General features: G+C 29.6%; 1 pseudogene across 1 annotated transcript; it reads left to right on the top strand.

Annotated features, from left to right (window-relative positions):
• The first annotated feature begins 14651 nt into the window (after positions 1 to 14651).
• LOC149217341 (myb-related protein 308-like) lies at positions 14652 to 16548 on the top strand (annotated as a pseudogene). The gene is made up of 3 exons (XR_016251262.1): positions 14652 to 14852; positions 15077 to 15206; positions 15337 to 16548. The product of XR_016251262.1 is annotated as a myb-related protein 308-like (transcript).
• Positions 16549 to 21221: the final 4673 nt, after the last annotated feature.

The following is a 21221-nucleotide window of genomic DNA, read 5'->3' as shown; positions in this document are numbered from 1 at the left end:
TAGGTGGTTTAGTATGATTCAAGGAAGTTGAATGAGCATGAGAAGAACTGTGTGATTCATGATCTAGAGTTGGCAGTTATAATTCATGCATTGAATATGTGGAGACATTGTCTTCTTGGCAAGAGGTTTGTTTTGATGAGTGATCATAATGGGATGAGGTACTTATTTGACCAACCCAATCGGAATGCTAGGAAATTTAGATGGTTGTAAATCCTCAATGAGTTTCACTTTGAGATCAAGTACATTAAGGGAAAGGAGAACATGGTTGCAAATTCTCTTAGTAGAAGAGTGTATGTAAATCATATTTCAATTGTGAGCTTTTATGGGATAAATTTACAGGAGCAGATCTTGCATGCAAGGTAGCATGATGACATATACCACTAGTTGAAAAAGATATTGCAACAGAAGTGTGAAGATGATAGGGATAAGGAGTAGCACCTCACGGAAGATGGCTTGGTCAAATTCAATAACATGATTTATGTTCCAGATAGAGGTGAGTTGAAGAAGCTTATCTTGAGGGAGTTTCATGTAAATATTTATTCAGGTCACCCAAGATATGAGAAGACTTTGATAGATGTTAAGAAGTTCTACTATTAGCCAAACTTGAAAAACGAGGTGGTTGAGTTTGTTTCGAAATGTTTGTACTATCAATAGGTGAAAGCAAAGTGTAAGAATCCAACTAGTTTGTTGCATCCTATTCCAATTCGAGAATAGAAATGGGAGGTCATATCCATGGACTTCATTATAGGTTTGTTGAGTACATTGAAACAACATGATTACATAATGGTTATAGTAAATAGGTTGAGAAAGGTAGCTCACTTCATTGTAATGATGTATACTAATTTAGCTAGTGCGGTAGCTCAGATCTTCATCAGGGAGATAGTGAGGTTGCATGATGTTCCCAAGAAGATCATATTAGATAGAGATGCTAAATTCACTTCCAAGTTTTGAAAGGAGTTTTTTGTGGGCTTGGGGATAAAGTTATATTTCAATACAACTTATCATCCATGGACATATGGACAAATAAAGTGGGTTAAAAGGATTCTTGAGGAAATTTTAAGGATGTATGTCATGCATCAGCAGAGGAAGTGGGAGGAGTATCTTCCATTGGTAGATTTTTCATATAATAATGGGTATCAAGAGTCCATTTGAGGCTATTTATGGGCAGAGTTGTAATACTCATATAAGCTAGAGTGATCTAGTTAATAGGGTGCTAATTAGACTAGATATGTTGGGTGAGATGGAGTAGGAGATGCAGGTTATTAGAAGGAATTTGACAGTAGCACAAGATAGGCAAAAGAGTTATGCTGATCAGTATAGAGCATTCAAGGGGTTTCAGGTTGGAGAGCATGTGTACTTTCACATCAAGACCAACAAGAGCTCCTTGAGGTTTGGGTCATGTTCCAAGCTGGGACCTTGGTATTGTGGGCCTTTTTAGATCCTTGAGAGGATTGGACTAGTGGCCTATCGACTTGCATTGTCACCAATAGTGAAAGTCCATGATTTTTTCCATGTTTCATTGATTAAGAAATATGCCCAGGATGTTGATCATGTGATTGATTGGCCTGTATTATAGGTGGAACCATAGGGAGAGTTTCAGCCAAATTCTCAGTGCATTTTGCAACGAAAACAGCTCATGCTCCGGAACAAAGCAATCAAGCAGGTTAAAGTACAGGGAAAGAAATTTGGGCTAGATGAAGCTACATGGGAGATGGTTGATCATATGTGGGCTTTATAACCTTCTTTATTTGTTGGTTGAGTAGATGTGTTGGTTTATGTGGTTTTCTTATATATATTTTATATGCATATGTGTATTGTAAATACTACAATGAGTTGTGTTATCAAGCTCTAATAAGCAGTATGGTGATCATGGTTTCAGTAATTTGGTATGATGTAAATGTTGCATCGATTTGTGTTATAAATCTCCATGGGCAGAATGTTTTGCTGGTTATAAGCGTCATTGAACACTGAGGACGGTGGTCCCCTGAGGGGGAGAGGTTTGTAATAGCCCCTCGTTGTTTTTTCATGTAAATAAAAATAAAACCAAGGTCATGAGGCACGTACTCCAAGTTGAATGTTGGGAAAAAATTATAGTGGGAATCACTTATGGAATAATAACGATTATGGAAATTGGCAAAGTCATTGGCAAAGGAAAAGATGCAATAAATGGCATTTAATTATCAAACTAAGGAAAATAGGAGAAAAGGAAGGTGAAGAGACACAAATTTGCATGCAAGGGAAATTAGAAGAAAAATGGGGGAAAATGAAGAAAAAGGAGACATCAATGATAAAAAAAAAATCATCAGAGAAACAATTCACAACTTTTCCGGTTCAATTTTGGTTCTCTCCTTTCACACTCTTATTATCTCATACTCTTGCACACTTAGAGCATTCTTGGAGCATGCTTGGAGCACTCTAGAATTCACATGGATTGTAGAAATAAAGCGAACGGAAGAAAAGTATCCCAAGGGGATAGTTGGATCAGTAGCAACAATAAGGATACTTAGTAGATAACAGGTTGCAAGTTTGTGTTTTCCTTGCTGATTTTTAGATACATGGTATATGCATGTGATTTCTTAGTTATGCATTGTCATTGGCTTGGAGATTTTCCTAGATTGATAATGGTTTTAGCCTTCCCTTGTAATTTTCCAGATAGCCATTGTTCAATGGGCTCCCCAATTGGTTTTTTGATTGGTTCTCAAGTTTCCTATGGCTATGGGTTGGAACAAACGCATTAATCCCTTGAACAACTTGGGCTTCCCTTGAGTGTATGGGTTGAGTTACTATTCTTTGGAGCCTTGGGGTTGGGACAAATGATCTGCAACATTGGAATAGCTCAGGTTCCCTATAGACTTTGGGTTGAGTTACTAGTTCTTGGATCCCTGGACAACTTGGACAAAGACCTAGTTTGGTATTAGTGATTTTTGGACTAATTAGGTGAATCACTATGGTTGAGGGTTGAGGTGGTGTGGACTCTAGAAGCCCTTGTTGATTTTATTTTGGTTTAACCCATATGATCCCACATTCATGCTTGGAATATGGCACGAGGATGATTAGCTGAAAGAGAGATTTGGTTTAGCCTAATCTATGATCGAGTGGTACATGGAAGCCCATGACTTGGTTGGCCTTTTCATATGTTAATGTGAGTTATTTTTCTATTGTGATCTATTAGCACTTATATTGTTTACTGTTTGCCTGTGCTCGACAGTGCGCACACTTTGACATGACCTATCAGACTTAGGTACACTTGTACATTTTGTACATATGAGTGTGTGTCAGCTTTTATCTCTTTTTGGTTTGGTGTGTGATGCAAGCTATTTTCTAGTACATCATATATGCCAAAAATCCAAAAAAATAGAAAACTCAAAAAATAAAAGATATATGGTCATGTTTTTATCTAATCCATGTTTTATTTCTTCAGTATGTGATTTAATTATGGGTCTAGATTTTATGGATGGTTTTTACTAAATATGGTGGCTTTTTTATTGTGACATCTATTGGACCTTAGGTGTGTTTTTCTAAACTTTGCATATACGGGTAGGTCACATATCCTTGTCTCTATTGTATTATTGACTATTAGTGACATCATTGTGCCTTAGCTCTGACCCCATCAAGTTGTGGCATTAGCCGTCTTCTATGTATATCATAATTTAATGGTAGAGCCTACCTGTTCATCAATACCCTAGTTTAGTACCTCTTTTCCTTTATGGTGTCCATGAAGTGTCTCATTTATGCTCTTCAGAATCACTCCTTCTAACCTGCCATGACTTAGACTATGAGCTGTGCTTTTTTATCTTCTTTGTCATTTTCTAGCTTTACCCTAGGAGGATTCCACACTTTATCCCTTATGATTACCTAGTTTTATTCTCCTATTTTTGTGCAATGAGCCTCAATTTCATTTCGCCATAATTGTCATCATCTTCTTGGCCTATCATTCGCTCTCACTTGTTGTTTTACCCTTTCTTGAAGGAACCGTTGTGTTGAGTGGTCTCATTTTCTAGCCTCTTTGCCTTCTTTATGCTTTGAGTTTTTCCATCATATCGAAACTAGTTGCTACCTTTATACCACTTGTTCCTCCAAGATGGGCTTCCTTTGTGCCCTTCTTATGCTCATTAAACCCTCAAAGGCACCAATATCCTTTTAGCCTTGTTTTCATCATCGTTAATCAATGAAAACATCGATTTCATTTTGTTCCTCTTTTCATGACTCGTTAAACATATGAAAGTCCCTAGATTATTTTCCATCTTTTCATGTTCATAAAACCTATATGAAAATATCGATTTCTTTTAGTCTTTTCCTACTCATTAAGTAAATTGAAAGACAGTGAACGATATCTTTTCCATTCTAAAAACTTGTTAAATAATGAGAAGGGTACAAGTGTAATTTTATCTCTTTTTTAGCCTCGTTAAACGTTACGAAAAAAGAACCTATTGAGCATACTTATCTTCTCTTTCGTTCTCATTAAACCATGAAGGAGAGGAAAAATATAAAATGGGAAGGGAATACTTATTTATGTTAGCCACCAAAATGGTAGTGTCAGTCACCTCGCCCTTGAACATGGCACTTGTCTGTGTCATTATCTTACAGTTGGGTTTTAGCTTTCTTAGGAGTTGTACCATACATATGATTGGAAGAGAGGAACATAGTAGCTAGTGAAATTCTCATGGAGACCTCTTGCATATAGACCATTAGCTAAGGAGGAGAGACCATTAGCTAAGGAGGAGAGAAGACCGAGAGATTGGAAGGGAGTGCTTACATCCAAGGTATAATTTGTAACCAACTCTGTTATCTTCAATGTGGATTTCAATATTTTTCCTCCAATTGTTTGTCATTTGTTGAATGTATTTTATAATTGAATTATCTAGATAAATTAATTTGGATCTAATTGTTACACTAATAGATATTTTTGAAAGAAATATCGTGGTTCTTTAGTGGTGATGTGTGTAGGATATAGTTGATAGCAACGGAGGTGAGATCTCCAAGAGCTAGAGCAATAATACTTATAGCTACAACAATCAAGTTCTAAACCAAACACTAAGGTGAAGGTGTTGATCAACATTTTTTTATCAAATTGAAGGTCAATTTTGTCTCTTTTGAATGTGCTATATTATCCTCATTAAGACCCAAAAAAATTTAAGAGTTTAAAATAAGATCAATTTTTGGTGATTCCTTACGAAAGGCTAGTCAAGATGATTTGTCCTTTGAAAAATTAATGGGTTACTAAAGAAACAAAAATAAATTGGATGTGTTCATCCTTGCATATGATAGCCCTATGTCCCAACCGCACCTTTCCTTCCTTTTATCATTCACCTTCTATGTTTAGTGCAAACATTTCCACACACTTCATCACTTAACCTCCTCACACACCCTTTTTCCTCACACCTCACACTCCATCCTTGTTTACTTTTATTTTCCAAATTCTTGCATTTCACCTCCACGTTATTATTATTTCTCATAGTATTTGATCCTAAGATCCTTTGACATATTTTCCTATGACACATGGAAGCCAACTAGACATATCTTAGATCCTTTGACATATTTTCCTATGACACATGGAAGCTAGCTAGACATATCTTGGGCTGACATTTTAAGGACGTTAATCAGGAAATGATGACCAATCAATGAGTTGGTGGACAAAGGATAAAACTTTTCACTCTCCATAAAGTTTCATGACTCACTGTGCTTAATATAAGAATAATGTGAGGGAAATTTTCTTTATAAATACATTGAATTATATTGCTATTATGCATGTGGGATTAAAACACATGTTTATAAATCAAAAGGTCAAGATTCATGTGGAGCATATCAATAATTATTGAGTCACAAATCCATAGGCCATAATTAGAGTTCCTAATGTTCTATTTGGGAAAACCAGAGCTAGTTGGAAAGATCAAAGCATGAAGAACATATTGGGAGCGGTTTATAGGGATAAAATTATAGATATCATCTCAAAAAATAAAAAATAAAAGACATGACCAAGTTTAATCCAATCACCAAATTATTATTTTCTCAAGTGATTTCTAAATCTAGAATATTTAAAGTGACACCTTGCTTGGAGGATGGATGGATTCCTAAATTTATATTTTTAAAATATATCTCCATTCAATTAACACAAAGAGAAAAAACCTAGCTATCAAGTAGTTCAAAAGATGAAGAGAATATTATAAAGGGAGACAATCATATTCAAAAAAAGAGTTGTCTTTTTGGGGTTTTATTTGAAGATGAGTTTTCCTTTCTTAATATTTTTTGAATCAACCTACTCAACTTTCCCTCTCATATATTCCTATACATATTTCATTCCATAACATTTTCAATGTGTGCTCAATTACAAGAAAATTTAGGTCTAATTATATCTTCTCATCTCTTTCAAGAACTTCATATTGTATTTCAAGTCCAAAGAGCAAGGTCCCTACTAGTAATAAATCAAATACACTCTAAATAAAATTTATTTATTTTCCATTTAGGAAGTTATTTTAGTTTTTAGACAATGTTAAACTTGTCTTATTGGGATATTATTGTTAATTTCTCCCACAAAGAGCTCTTCTAGATTCATGTTGTAGGCATGAGTGTACATGGTGATATATCATTCGATTCTTGTACAATCGAAGCTTTAAAAACTCGTTTGATTCTAATGTGTGAAGTCATTTAAAGTTCTTTGAAGACCTGTCCATTTTATTTTACTTTATCATTTTTATCTTGTAAAATCATAGATGATTCTAGATTTACATTATTCTTAAAAGAAAGAAAAACACATGTTGAAGGTAGACCCCAATATATAAAAATATTAATTTTCATATTAATTTCTTACATGCTTAATGACTAGTTTTATGAAAATTTTATTGAAATTTTTTCACTTACCCATTACATTTATCCACGGCCATAATACAAATTTTCCACATATTAAAAAACAAATACCACCTCTATAAAAATGAAAAGGGAATCTTGATAATTCCCAAGAGGATGACTATTGTCGATGAAAGGAAAAAGTGTTAACAAAAAATATGCACTAATGCCCTTCGCCTCATCTATCAAATAAATTTAAAGTACAGAACTAAGAGAACTTATTGAATAGTCCATCTTGTTAATATGTATAAACCTCAGACAATATCTATGGACTATAACTCTTTTCCATAAGAATAATTTTTGGTAATTGCTAATTCCAAAGACAATATCTCTAGCTAATAGTAAACCATATTAGTTCCACATATGCATTTAGTTAGGTTGATTCTAAAGAGAATTGTTTCCCACTATAATTGTATATTATTGGTTCCATGAACTCATATCACTTATTTGCATAATTGTTAGTGCAATGGTTTTACACAAAATAGATTATTAGTGGAAGTGATTTCAACTACCAATTTAAATATTACAAGTGTGTTCTGGATTTTCTTGATGCAAACACAATACATATAATTTAATTAAAAAATTATTTCGAATACAATACGTACATTTCATTCAATATACTGGGCAATGGGTTTATAAATGGCCACAATGCACAATATGGACTCTAATATATGCAATTTTAGCATACAATTCTACAAATAATATCATTACTTATCCGATGGATATTCCAGTTTCGAGTGGATTGTAAATTTATAAAATGACTGGATTCAACTCTTCTTTATTCCGTGTACACATCACTTTTGATCTCCGTGATTCTTATGAAATTATTCTATTTAGCTTAATTGATCCCATAAAATATTTAGATTGACTTAACGATCCAACAACAAACATTCAATTACATATTTATTTAAATATAAGAATGTCTCCCATAAAATTATCTCAAAAGAATTAAAGTAAATGATAGTTTTGAAAGTTAAAAAAAAATTAAGTAAATAATCGCTTTGAAAGGTAAAAAATACACCCTCTTGGTATATAATTCATGAACCTTTTATAATGAATAATAATAAAATACTTTTATTTATGGATAACAATTATTTTTATATAAAAGTAGACTCTATAAAAATTACAATAAAATGTTTTTTAACTTGAGATTGAATTTCATTTCTAATGAATTTTTAAAATTTAAATGGAAATTTTAATTTCCATTGGGTGTATCTTACTAATATTGGGATATTCTATCATTTGACCATTTTACTAATTTCAAGTATTACTCTTATTTTCTAAAAAATCTTTGTTTTAGAGAAGGTACCACTTTAGAAAAATGAGAGAAGAATGAGGATTTAAAATTGAAAAGAATTTCCCACTTCAAAAACATTATTTAATAGATCAAACTCTTCAACAATAATCAATAGATAGAAAGTTAAGTGTAGGGTGCAAAAGTATATGAGAATTTTAATTCAAGGTCTCATTTTATAGGATTTGTAGTTGAAACCACTTGTCCATGTCATGCATAAATATAACTTTTCATTTTACTAATTACCTAATATTCAACTACCCATGTGCCATTCACATGCACAAGTGCAGAAGTAATTTTTTATTTAAGAATATAAAATAGTGATTAATCCTCACCCAACTACTACATCTCCTATTTTCACTCTTAGATGTTCCCTTGATTTCCTCCTCTTTTCCTATATGAATGGGTGCACATGTAGTCAGTACTTTATTTATTTATTAACTCTCCCTAATATCTACCAACTCACTTTTCTTTTCCCACATTTCTATTTATATTTGAATTCTTTATTCCTCTTTCTTCTCCTTCAATAATGGGTGTACAAGTAATTAATTTCTATTTAATTAAAAATGATTTCTTATATATTTCATGCATATTCTAGATTATATTTATTCTTTGAATGGTTTTTTATTTCTCTTAGTTATGATTTGTAATATCTATACATTAATAAATCGATCAAATATGCATTTTAACTTTCCTCAAATTAAATAAAAATGCACATTCTAAATCAACCATCTATTCACATGCTTAGCTAGTCATCTTTTAATGTATATTCAACCACATTAGGTGATACCAAGGGTGTCATGTTCATGAATGTCCTTCAAACATCCAACATTTTTAGTGGGGAAATAATGCGATCGTTGAGTCCCTATTAACACAACTTTTGTGGCTGCCTTGATGAAAGAATAGTGATCACTAAGGAGTATGAATCCCTACTTATTGTGCTTCTCTCAGCCAATCCTCATGCATGCCAAAATTCATGACCTATATTCATAGCAACATGTAACCTCTGAGTAAAACTATGACCAACTTTTTATCTCACGTCATGAAAAAGGAGTTATAGTAGAGGAAAACAATATTTTTGTTCCTCCACTTGTGATGAGACAATGTATACATACATTCAAATCATGTGTGGACTCATTGAAAATCATATTCCATGTGCTTACACATTTAAAATCATCACATCAAATTGTTCTATAATTACAATTAAAGTGCATTATTAATTACATAACACGTCCTAATTCAATTTGGAGTCCACACAATGTTGACATTTTTCCATGCCATCATAAACTTGTGGCTTCTTGTCACACTGGGTAAACCATTAGAAGCATTCAAAAATAATTGCATATTTCATGTATCACAACCATATAAAACAATAATGTTAATTACATCATCTCATTGTACATTTTGACCATCTATATTTTATACAACCGTTTGCATTTTATTTAAATTTACCATTAAACCAATTAAACAAATCAAAATAGTTAAAGAGTCTATGTTTTATCATTAAATCATAAGTTAATAAAAAGGTCATTTTCTAAACAAAATTCCCTTAAATAATAAAATCCTCTATATCAATGTAGTCAAAGTAGACAAGGCACTACAAGTGGCTATTCAATAAAAAATTAGATAAAATTCACTACTCTTAAATATTCCAGTAATACAATCTTAATGTAATTGTTAAGAATGTATTCATAAGAGACACCCAAGAAGATTTTCCAAAAGAATACATCATATTACGCTAGATTTTAGAAGACAATTATGCTTTCTTTTTTTTAAATTGATATTATAGGTTTTTAATTTTTTATCTTTTTTAAACACATAATTAAATCTTTGTATTTTGTTACATAAAATTCATTTATAAAAATAAATAAATAAAAAGAAATGAATAAAGACTGAAACACATAATTAAATATTTATATTTTGTTACATAAAATTCATATATAAAAAAACAAAAAATTCTTACATAAAATTCATATATAAAAATAAATAAATAAAAAAAAATGCATAAAGATTGAAACACATAGTTAAATCTTTATATTTTGTTACATAAAATTCATATATAAAAAAATTAATAATAATAATAAAACAAAAAATAAAAAGAAATGGATAAAGATTAATTGTAATCAATATGGCTTTGTTGGTTTTTTTAACTATTGCATTCAGATATATCCAAAAACTTCAATCCTTTAGAAAATACATTTTATTAATTTAGTGTTTTCTTAGCTATTTAAAATTCTAATGCTCTGCTTGAATAGAAAAACAAATGCATGTACAAAGGAATTAGTATTTGTGGTTCAATGTATTTTAGAGGACTTTTTTTTAATTTTTTCCAGGTTGTCTTAAAATTAATTATAGGAACTTATAAACTTGTAATTGTTATAAATTATGATGATGACTTTTTTTGGTATGACAATGTATTTTTTACATATATAAAAAATAATGGAAATAAAAGCAAGTTTTTTTCATTTATTTCAAGATTACTTACTTTTTAGTTTTTTAAAATTTTTTATGAGTTAGAGACAATCTATTTTAATTTATTTATATTCAAAATAAACTAACTAAAAAATATTTAAAAAATATATTTTTAGTTTATATATATATATATATATATATATATATATATATATATATATATATTTCTTTAATACTTTTAATATAATATTTTAATCCAATATGTATAATTGACATAACATGTCTTTTTCACATATATATTTCAATCCTAAATTCAAAAAACCACAAATACCCATAAGGGCTAGATTTTTTTTTACTAACTCTAAATACTATGTCATTACTCCAATATTCACATAAAAATGGTATCAAACTCAAAATAGAAAACAAATTAAACTTGGAAAAATTTAACTAAAATGCTTTTGATATATAATATATTGACAATAATATCAATTACTGTAACACATTTTTAAATATGCAACCACATCATCTTGAAAATCAATACCCCTCGGAAAAAACAATGCATTAGTGAAATATGCAAAAGAAACCATGCAAATTAGTCAAGTATGCAACCACATCAGCTTGAGAAACAATATTTTTGAAAGAAATCATACATTTATGTCTTTATATATTTTAAATAAATAAAAAGCATTATATATATATATATATAAAATTAATTTCCAATTTAGTATGAGAAATAAATAAAAGACAGATTTATTTACGATGGGATGAGAACTAAAAAAAATTGAGAAATAAAATAAAAAGATATTTAATTAGGATGGCATGAAAACTAAAATATGAAAAATAAAACAAAAAGAAATTTATTTGTGATGGCATGAGAAGTAAAAGATGAAAAATAAAATAAAAGATAGATTTATTTTTCAATTATGAATGTTAAAGAGCTTATTACATTTCCATATTATTTTATTTTCTATTGTTTCTAATCTTTTTTTATGTAATTATTCTTAAGTCAGTGGCATTTTGTAGCCTTACATAATTTGTAGTTAAAGGGTTTTTTACTTGTAAAATGATTTATGAATTGAATTTTTAATCATTTATTAAATGTTGAATTTTCAAAGTTTTTTTCCTTCTTAATTCTTTTCTTTTATTTTTGGTTGTTTACTTTTCCAAGGTCTTTTTCCTTTTCTTGTTCTTATTTTTTTAATTACAAATTGTATTACACTTTAATCCAATAGTGTAACAAGGCTATAATATAATATTCTACAAATCACTAAATTACCTTTCAAGCCATTCATAATATTTTGTTAATAACTTTTAATTGGTGAATCAACTAATACGTTTACGATTTATGAAATCGCTTTTATTTGTAATATTTTGTTAATAATTTTTAATTAGTGAATCAACTAATAAGTTTATGATTTATAAAATCTTTTTTGTTGGCAAGAAAGTTAACATTTCATATCACCACAAGTTCATTTAATATTTCCATGATCTCTAATCACATCTCCAAATATATAGATGACACAAAAGGTAATGCCAGCAAGAAGTTCAAACATGTTACAATACCAATCCTTACCAACTTCTCTAATGTTAAAGCTTTTGACCAAACATAGTTACTTTGCATCAACAAATAAATCACAATTTTTGTGAAAGAACCCTTTGCATACATGGTTGAACTCATATCTTTGGAGCAACAACATATTTTCTATGGTAATCACAAGCATTTTGTCAAAAAGCTTATATGAAATAAATTAATAATTCATAAACAATACGCTTAGTATGATTAAATGAAAATACATTTATGTAAAATAAATAATATGAAATAAGTTAATAATTCATAAACAATACATTTAGTATGATGGAATGAAAAGATATTTATGTAAAATAAATAATATGATACATCTCAATAGAATGAACCTTTAGCTTCAATTACCATAAGATCAATGTTATTCCATACCATTTTACAAAAATAGCCATCTAATAAAAACAACACATGCAAAAACGCAAAAACTTACCTAAAATCAAATTGTATTCACCCTCGATGAGCCAATCTTCCCCAATCTTTTTGTCCATTAGTATAATGAGATCGATCGTTTGGGAGAACCGTGTAAAATTTTTAAATGTAGAATTTTTAAAATATCATACTTTTATTATTCTTAATAATTTTTTTATTACGATTTATTTGAGTATAAAGCTTGGAGTATATCTTAAAACTGTTTTTGTTTGATTAAGAGTTTGTTTTTTTGGATATAAAGAAACATGTTAACTGTCCAAGATCTAGAGGTATTTGGCAGGAGTGAAAGTCTGCCCCCTTACAGACCACTAGCAAGTTATTCCAGGTGGCCTAGAGGCATTTGGCAAGAGTGAAAGCCTGCCCCCTTATAGACCACCGGCAGATTATTCCAAGTGGTGGTTTTCCTTGAATCACTGTGATGAGTTAGCCCACATTCCGGGTTAATAGCCAGAAATGACAATCTTCACTACTGATTTGACAACTAAATTAAAATAAATTTTTCCACCATATAAAAAAATAAAAATATATTTAAATATAATCCATAAATATATATTTATGATAAAAAATTTCCACCATATAAAAAAATAAAAATATATTTAAATATAATCCATAAATATATATTTATGATAAACCACCTTTACAAAGATTTGATAATTAAATTATAATAAATTTTTCCCATATAAAAAATAAAAATATATTTAAATATAATCGATAAATATATATTTATAATAAACCACCGCTACAAACAAGATGCATATTTTAAAGCATATATCCGCATGTTGAAATGTACCTAAAAGTGTACCTGCTTTCCACTGAAAAATACATTCAAGTTATTAAATTTATGAGCTTGTATTATTAATTCACACAAATTTCGTTTACTTGGTGCATATGCTCAGTTTCATTCCTAAATTATATTCTAAATCACCTGCTCTATATTTTTAGAAACTCTACAACAAAAAATGTAATGTTGGCATATTATGCCAATAATTACCATCCTTTTCCCCGGTATAACTTTGCGTCTTTTTGCTCGTCTTTTCAACAACTCTGAAAGAATATTGACGCACCTCCTATTTCTATGACTCACATATATTAATGATAGATCACGTGCTCAACATCAGGTTTAAATAATATTTATATTTTCAATTTTTTTCAAGTGACTAATGACTCGCGAGTCCAAGCTACTTAATAATTCGGTAGGTTTAAATCGATGTGATGAACACCACCTACTAATCTATAATATATTTCACATAGAAAATGACGGCCCATTAACTTACATGTATGTGGGGCGATAAATTTATCAAAAAAAAAAAAACTTTGACCATGCAAAGTAAATATCAAATTTGTTATAAAGTTTGAGAAAAGTTGCCCCGTCTACTTCAAAGGTGGACCACGGTCATAATTAATTTCTTGTGTTTTGTTTACAACCATGTGATGACCCAACATGAGAGACCATTCTAGCCGCCTATTTTTAATCCCCATCCAATTTTTATAATGTTTTCAAAACAGAACCAAACCATTATAATTCTAAGTAATGTCTCCTACCTACTCACCAACACAGGGACCCAAATAGTCAAAACCCCATTACGTTACCCAACTACTCTTATTAATTTTATTACTCAAAATAAAAAGTTGTTGGTCATAAAAAGTTTCATTGAAATGACACCAACAAAGTGATCAGATACATTATAAATTTATACAACTAATGTAGGAAATGAAAAGTAGCATATGGAATGGAAACTTCTATTTGAATAATGGAGTGACTCAGTGTGACTGGGGCCTTAATTTCCTCTGTCTACCTACCCGACAGTGACACCCATGACGCCTAGACGAAATTTAACAAAATCCATTACAAGGGGATGAGTTAAGGTTTAGTAATGTTAGAAGCACTTTATGAATTTAGAATTATTAAAAAAAAAACTTAATGCAAAGGGTTTAGCTTTTAGAAGGATAAATAAGTCTGATAATTTAATTAAAGGATACTAGCAGTGGTTTTTAAACACCAACGTCTAGTTAGCATAGCAAGACAAAAACTATCAGATCAGATCCGTGCTCTCACCGCCTCTTTATGTTATAAATAAATGTGAGTCCCTTGCCGTCCACTGGGAGTGGTCACGGGTTCCAGACCTTTTGCATCTTCATTATTCTTCCGCCTGTGAAAAGATGGGGAGATCTCCGTGCTGTGAGAAGGCTCATACTAACAAAGGGGCCTGGACTAAACAAGAAGATGACCGCCTTATCGCTCACATTCGAGCCCACGGCGAAGGGGCTGGCGTTCTCTTCCCAAGGCCGCAGGTTGCTTGCCTGCGCTCTGCTTTCTTAACTGAATTAATGGCTGCCTGCAATTTTTCCGTTTAAATATAATGTTTCTTGATTTTCCGTTTATATTTGATGTTTCTTGATTTTTCCGATATAATGTTTCTTGATCTTCCGTTTATATTTAATGCTTCTTGATTTTCCGATATAATGTTTTTCGATTTTCCGTTTATATATAACGTTTCTTGATTTTCCGATTGCAGGGCTGCTGAGATGCGGCAAGAGCTGCAGACTGCGATGGATAAACTACCTGCGTCCCGATCTGAAGCGTGGAAGCTTCACGGAAGAAGAAGACGAGCTCATCATCAAACTTCACTCCTTCGTTGGCAACAAGTATGTCATTTCATCGCCCCTGTTGCTGCAATGGATTTCCTTTTAAAGCTGGATCTGTCATGAAAATCTCACTTTTGAAGTCTCAGTTACTGATCGAAGTGATTTCTAATCAGTCTGTGAAACTGTGCAGGTGGTCTTTAATTGCAGGGAGATTGCCCGGACGGACGGACAACGAGATAAAGAACTACTGGAACACACACATCAAAAGAAAATTGCTGAGCAAGGGACTCGATCCCCAGACCCATCGTCCAGTCGGCCAGCCAAACAATACCCCCGTCACTCGGCCTGTTCCCGAGCACGAAATTCCGGCTTTCCAAAACCCTGCAACGCCGGAGATAGCAGACTTGTTACAGCACCACCGATTGGAAAGCTCGCCTATCAAACCGGCAGCTTCTGATGCGGAAGAGCATCCCGACCTCAATCTGAATTTGTGTATCAGTTTGCCGTCTAATTCGGCCCCGGCCGTAAACAGAGTATCGAGCGTCGATACAACAGTAGATTCAAATTCTAATTCTGGCCACGGGCTGTGCTGGCAGTTTCTCTGACGGAGGTCGTTTCAATAAGAGGGTGTGGATTATCGCAGCACGGCCATGCTAATGAACAGTGCCAAAGGCACAAGGACTCGTGGTGGAAAGATGTTTATAGTGCAAAGATCTCCGACTTGCTTATCCTGGAACTGAAATAATGTGTTGGAGGGCGCAGAGACGGTGGGAAAAAGGTTTTGTGTGTTGCAGGTCTGGAGATATGGTGTGGAAGTGTATGGATAATAGGTATTTCTATAATCTGCAATTCTGGTGCAATTATTCACAACAGTTAGCATTTATCAACGAAAAATATAGTTCGTTTTGTGTGTCTCAGTCGTAGGAGATATACCAGTACCAGTACATTATCTGCTTGCAGGGTAAGTTGAAGTTCATTACATTGCAATGCCGGTGTCTTATCGCCCTCATGGCCGTATTTTTAAAGACAAATCCCACGCTGCTTCAGCCTGCAACAAGCTATCTTTACTCTCATTACACTGATACATACCACTGGTCAAAACTTCCCATCACTGTCATAGGCTGGAACAGAGAAACTGGAGCCTGTTCTAATTTTTCAATACTTTTAGATGTGGTAAAGAAGCCAATGTGAGAACTGCAAATTTCATTGGGGCAAAACTCAGGTGTACTGTCAAGCATGAAAGTCCAGAATTTGATGGTGGGATATTCAACATACGGCAGAGGTGCCCACAATGATGTAAAAAGTATTGGACTGGGTGCCTATTACCACTTGCAGTGGTGTAGGAAAGAGTGTAGTTCTATTGCAGGAGTGTAATAAATGATGTAGAAAATTTTCTCCATGATTGATGTTCAAGATAGACTCAGCAACGTTTTATGTGTGTTGAAATTTGAATTTTGTTGACTATGTTAGTTTGAGCACCGACCATCAGTATGAAATGAAGCTTCGATTAATTTTGATCTATTTTAAAATTAAAAATAATTTTAAAGAAATGATTGCTTATTTTACCAATTTATTTTAAAAAATGATTTTTTTTGGTTTTGGTTTTGTTTTTATTTTTATAAAACAATATTTTAGGAAAGAAATAGAATGATATTATAAATATTTTTATATTGAGATTTAATGTAAAAATACATACAAGATTTTAAAATATAAAAATGAATGTAATTATTTAATCTAATTATAATGAAATGGAATAATTTAAAATTGAATATATATATATATATAATAATAAAAAAATAATTAAAATAAAAAAAATTAATAATAGAATGGGAATCCACTTTTTTTTGAAAATGAAGTAGAAGAAATGGAATAGTTTAAAATGGATGAAAATAGAGTAGAAGAAATGGAGTAGTTTAAAATGGAGTAGAAGAAAAGGAATAGTTTAAAATGGAGCATAAGAAATGAAATAATCTAAAATTGAATAGAGGAGAATTCACTATTTTTGAAAATGGAGTAGAAGAAATGAAATTATTTAAAATTGATGAAAATGAAGTATGAAAAATAGAATAATTTAAAATTGAATATATTTAGAAAAGATTGATTAGAAAAAACATTAATAATAGAATGAAGAGTTCACCTTTTTTTCTTTCTTAAAAAGGTTATAATAGTGGAAATCATTTTAAGCGAAAAAAGAATATTATGAAATGAAATTAATATTTTTAATTGTAAGAAGTAATTATTTTTTCTTTTGCAACCCTGCTTTGATTTCTTACCTTGTAACCTACAGATGATTAAGGCAAGAATGTAAAAAATTGAATATTATTTTTTAAGCCGGAAGAAATGAAATTTTAATTTTAATTTTGTAACTATATATATGTATTTTAAAGTTTTTTTTTAATAATGTATAAAGAATGAGATTTAAAATTTATAATTAAATAGAAAGAAATTTTATCTTCAGCTTTTCAATGCTCTCAAAATAATAAATTTTAATATTATTGTTATTTAAAAAATTAATTATATTTTTGTTAATTAAAATGAATATTCTTGTGCTACCCTTCCCGGGTGAATAGCGGACATGTAAAAACTGGAAAATGAGAAAGTCAAAACTGGAAAATGAGAATGAGAAAGTCAAAACTGGAAAATGAGAAGGTCCTACCAAAGCTTACAAAAAAGATAATTTTTAAATTCTAAAAAGCATTTAATTGAAATTATGTCCATAGAGTTTTAGATAGAGGGTGTACCTTTTAGATATTAGGTTATACGCTTTTATTATTTGAGTGTTATTTTATAATATGACCTTATTTGGGTTAAGACAATTTTAATTCCTTGCCCTATTTGAGTGTTATTTTTTAATATGACCTTGATATAAGCTCCCCTATTTGAGTGTAAAAAATAAAAAACTTCATCTTTTATGATTATTGTTCTCTACTCATAATTATATTCTTTGTTGTGGGCAAAACACAATTTTTCATAAGATAAAATAGAATATATATATATATATTAAATTATAAATCATAAAATAATTTATATTAATTTTAATTCTATATATAGAAACTAGATTTGATTTGGTTGGTTATACTTAACTTTTTGAAATTTTATTTTTGTGCTAAAAGAAAAGTATTAGAATAAAAATTTCAAGATTATCATGGTTTAGTTTTTATATTTTATTTAAAATTGAAATTAATTTGAATATATCTAGATATTTTAAGAAGTGTCATTCATCAATTTTCTTAATGTCAAAAATAATTTGAAGGAAATGTCTTTCATCAATTCTCTTAATGTCAAAATACTATAGATTCTTGCATCTCTGTTCTTTTCAAAAAATACTTTAGAAATCATTTAATACTTAGTTTCATTATTCATAGAAATTGATTTGTATTTTAATAATGATAATTTTCTTCCTTACCATAAGAAAAATTAAAAAGTACTTTTAATTTTTTAAATTAAAATTTAACACCTCTTTATAATATTACATCACACATTTTTTAAATAATCATATTATTAAAAATAATTAATATTATAATCCATTTATTTAATTCTACTTTTGTTTAAATATATACCTTCAACTACATTCTTATAAATATATACTTTCGACTACATTCTTATAATAAGTTAGTTTCACATGCTCAAAAAGATATATAAATTTATATATAATGATTGTGGTTGGTATATAAAATTAAGTGAAATTAAACATGTTGAATACATATAAATAATATTACATAAAACAGAACTAATCCCCACCCTTATGATGAAACACAAGTTTTTTCAAAACGCGTAGATGCCTTTTACCATTTCACGACGTTTGTCACAATGAATAGCTGGGATGTTGTTTTAAAAAGGAAAGAGTGTACAGCAGGTAGTATGTGATTGCCGGCTATGCCATTTCTTTAGACTAAAATTGTAAAGATGTTCAAAGTGATATATGTAATGGTAGGTGGAAATAATATTAGATTTAAGAAGTTTGTGGTTCTGATCTGCAAATGGAATTTTTTATTTTTAAATTAAATTAAAATAAAATAAAATTATATATATATATATATATATATATATATATATATATATATATTTTTTTTTTTAATATTTTGTTTATTTGTTTATTTATTTAAATATAAAGTATGTATTATAATTTTCATATTTATATTATATTAAAATATTTATTTTATTTTGATATTTAAATACTGATATATTATTCAAAATAATATATATGGTAGGTGGAAATAGAATGATATATGTTAACTTGTTTATTTATTTTTTAAAATAAAATATAAAAGATGTGTTATATTGTTGAAATATTTTTATTATATTAAAATAGTTATTTGATTTTGATATTTAAATGTTAATATATTTTAAAATTAATATTTATTCAAAGTAATATATGTAAATGGTAGGTGGAAATGTACTAGATTTATTAATTAATTTTTTTTTTAATTTTATCTATTTATTTATTTATTGTGTCAAGTATGGAGAGAAAACAAATTTTTTGAAGTGATTTTGAGTTAATATCTATTTATGCTCGTTATTTGTATATATGTTATGTATCAACTTCATACTAAACAAGAAAAGAATTAAGCATCTCCTTCATCTTTAGCAATATATTAATGAAATGTTTTAGCCATATTATATTTTTCTCTATTTGCTATAGACAATCTATCTCTTTATAAATGAATAGATATTTACATTGAATTTTTTTTTACTAATAATTTTTTTAAATGATACATGTCAACATATTGAAACCCACCTATGAATGCAACACATTAGATATCTCATTCATCCTGATACACTAATAAAATGTTCTAAATATAAAAAATAAAATAAAAACAATCTTTTTTGTTAGTATTTTTTTTAAATGTTACATATAAACTCCATATTAAACATTGAAACAGTTACCAAATCCCCCTCATACACTAAATTAGAAATACATGTCAATGAAATAAAAACTCTCTCTTTGTCTCTATATATAAACATAAAAGATATTAAAATATTTTATTTGTAATTCACATTGGTTTTTCCTTTATAAATATCACTTATTAGTTTGATATTAAAATTTGAATAACTTACATAGCTATAATAAATTACACATATTAATTTCATATTAAAAATTATTAAGTTATACAATTATAATAAAGTATACAATTATAATATCACTACTATTTTTAAATTTCATCTATTAACTCCATATTGTACAACTATAATATCAATACTATTTTTTAGATGTCAAGTATTAAGTCCATATTAAATAATAAAGTTATTATATTATAAATTACATACAATTATAAAAAAAATCAATTATTAATAACTTAAAATATAATATATTTGCAAAACTTTATATATTGCACATACATACTCTTCAACTTAACTGTGAACTAACAAAGAGTCAAACAACAAAATGAATACACAATGGAATTAAATAATCTTTTTATAATGATGGGGGCCTATTACAAAATTATTTATTTACTTTTTAAAACACATTATATGATTTCATATCTTATATAGCTTATTCGTTATGGTTTCACTCGCTAGTTGAAGCCATTTTTAATAATTATTAAATATTTCTACATGAATATGACCAACATTAATCGCTCATTTGAATATATATATATATTAAATATTAAAACTTACGATCCACTAATTTCTATAGGTCGCTGTCCACCTTTAGCCTCCATCGATTTTTAACAAAACGAATTTGTAATTAAAAAATATCAAATCCGTTTATAAAGTTAAAAACTATGTTCCACCTACTTTGCACTATGTCCGCTCAATACAAAAGGTTTGGTGGGAGCATGTTACTCGAAGGTGACACCGGTACAGTCGGAATCGACAACAACTACTCAACTAATTACGCCCCAATGATTTGCGGTCCCCACTGAACCAAAGCGGCTTGCCGGTTGCAAACTCCAAGTGGCCACTGAAGAGTGAATTGATTAATGGAACCCCACCAATATTCATGCAGAGAACCTTGTCTTTACTTCATCATATAAACTACTAATAATAATATAACCTAAAAACTAACAAATAATACTACGACACCATGCTATTTAGTTAGTTTAGGTAAACTAATAATTCTATGACTAGGTT

This window comes from Pinus tabuliformis, chromosome 1_1 (assembly GCF_031772625.1).
Source record: "Pinus tabuliformis cultivar Carrire ecotype Pingquan chromosome 1_1, CPIR1, whole genome shotgun sequence".
Classification (NCBI taxonomy): Eukaryota; Viridiplantae; Streptophyta; class Pinopsida; order Pinales; family Pinaceae; genus Pinus; species Pinus tabuliformis.
The sequence above is the reverse complement of the archived record's forward strand: the minus strand, read 5'-3'. Positions and strand labels throughout refer to the sequence as shown.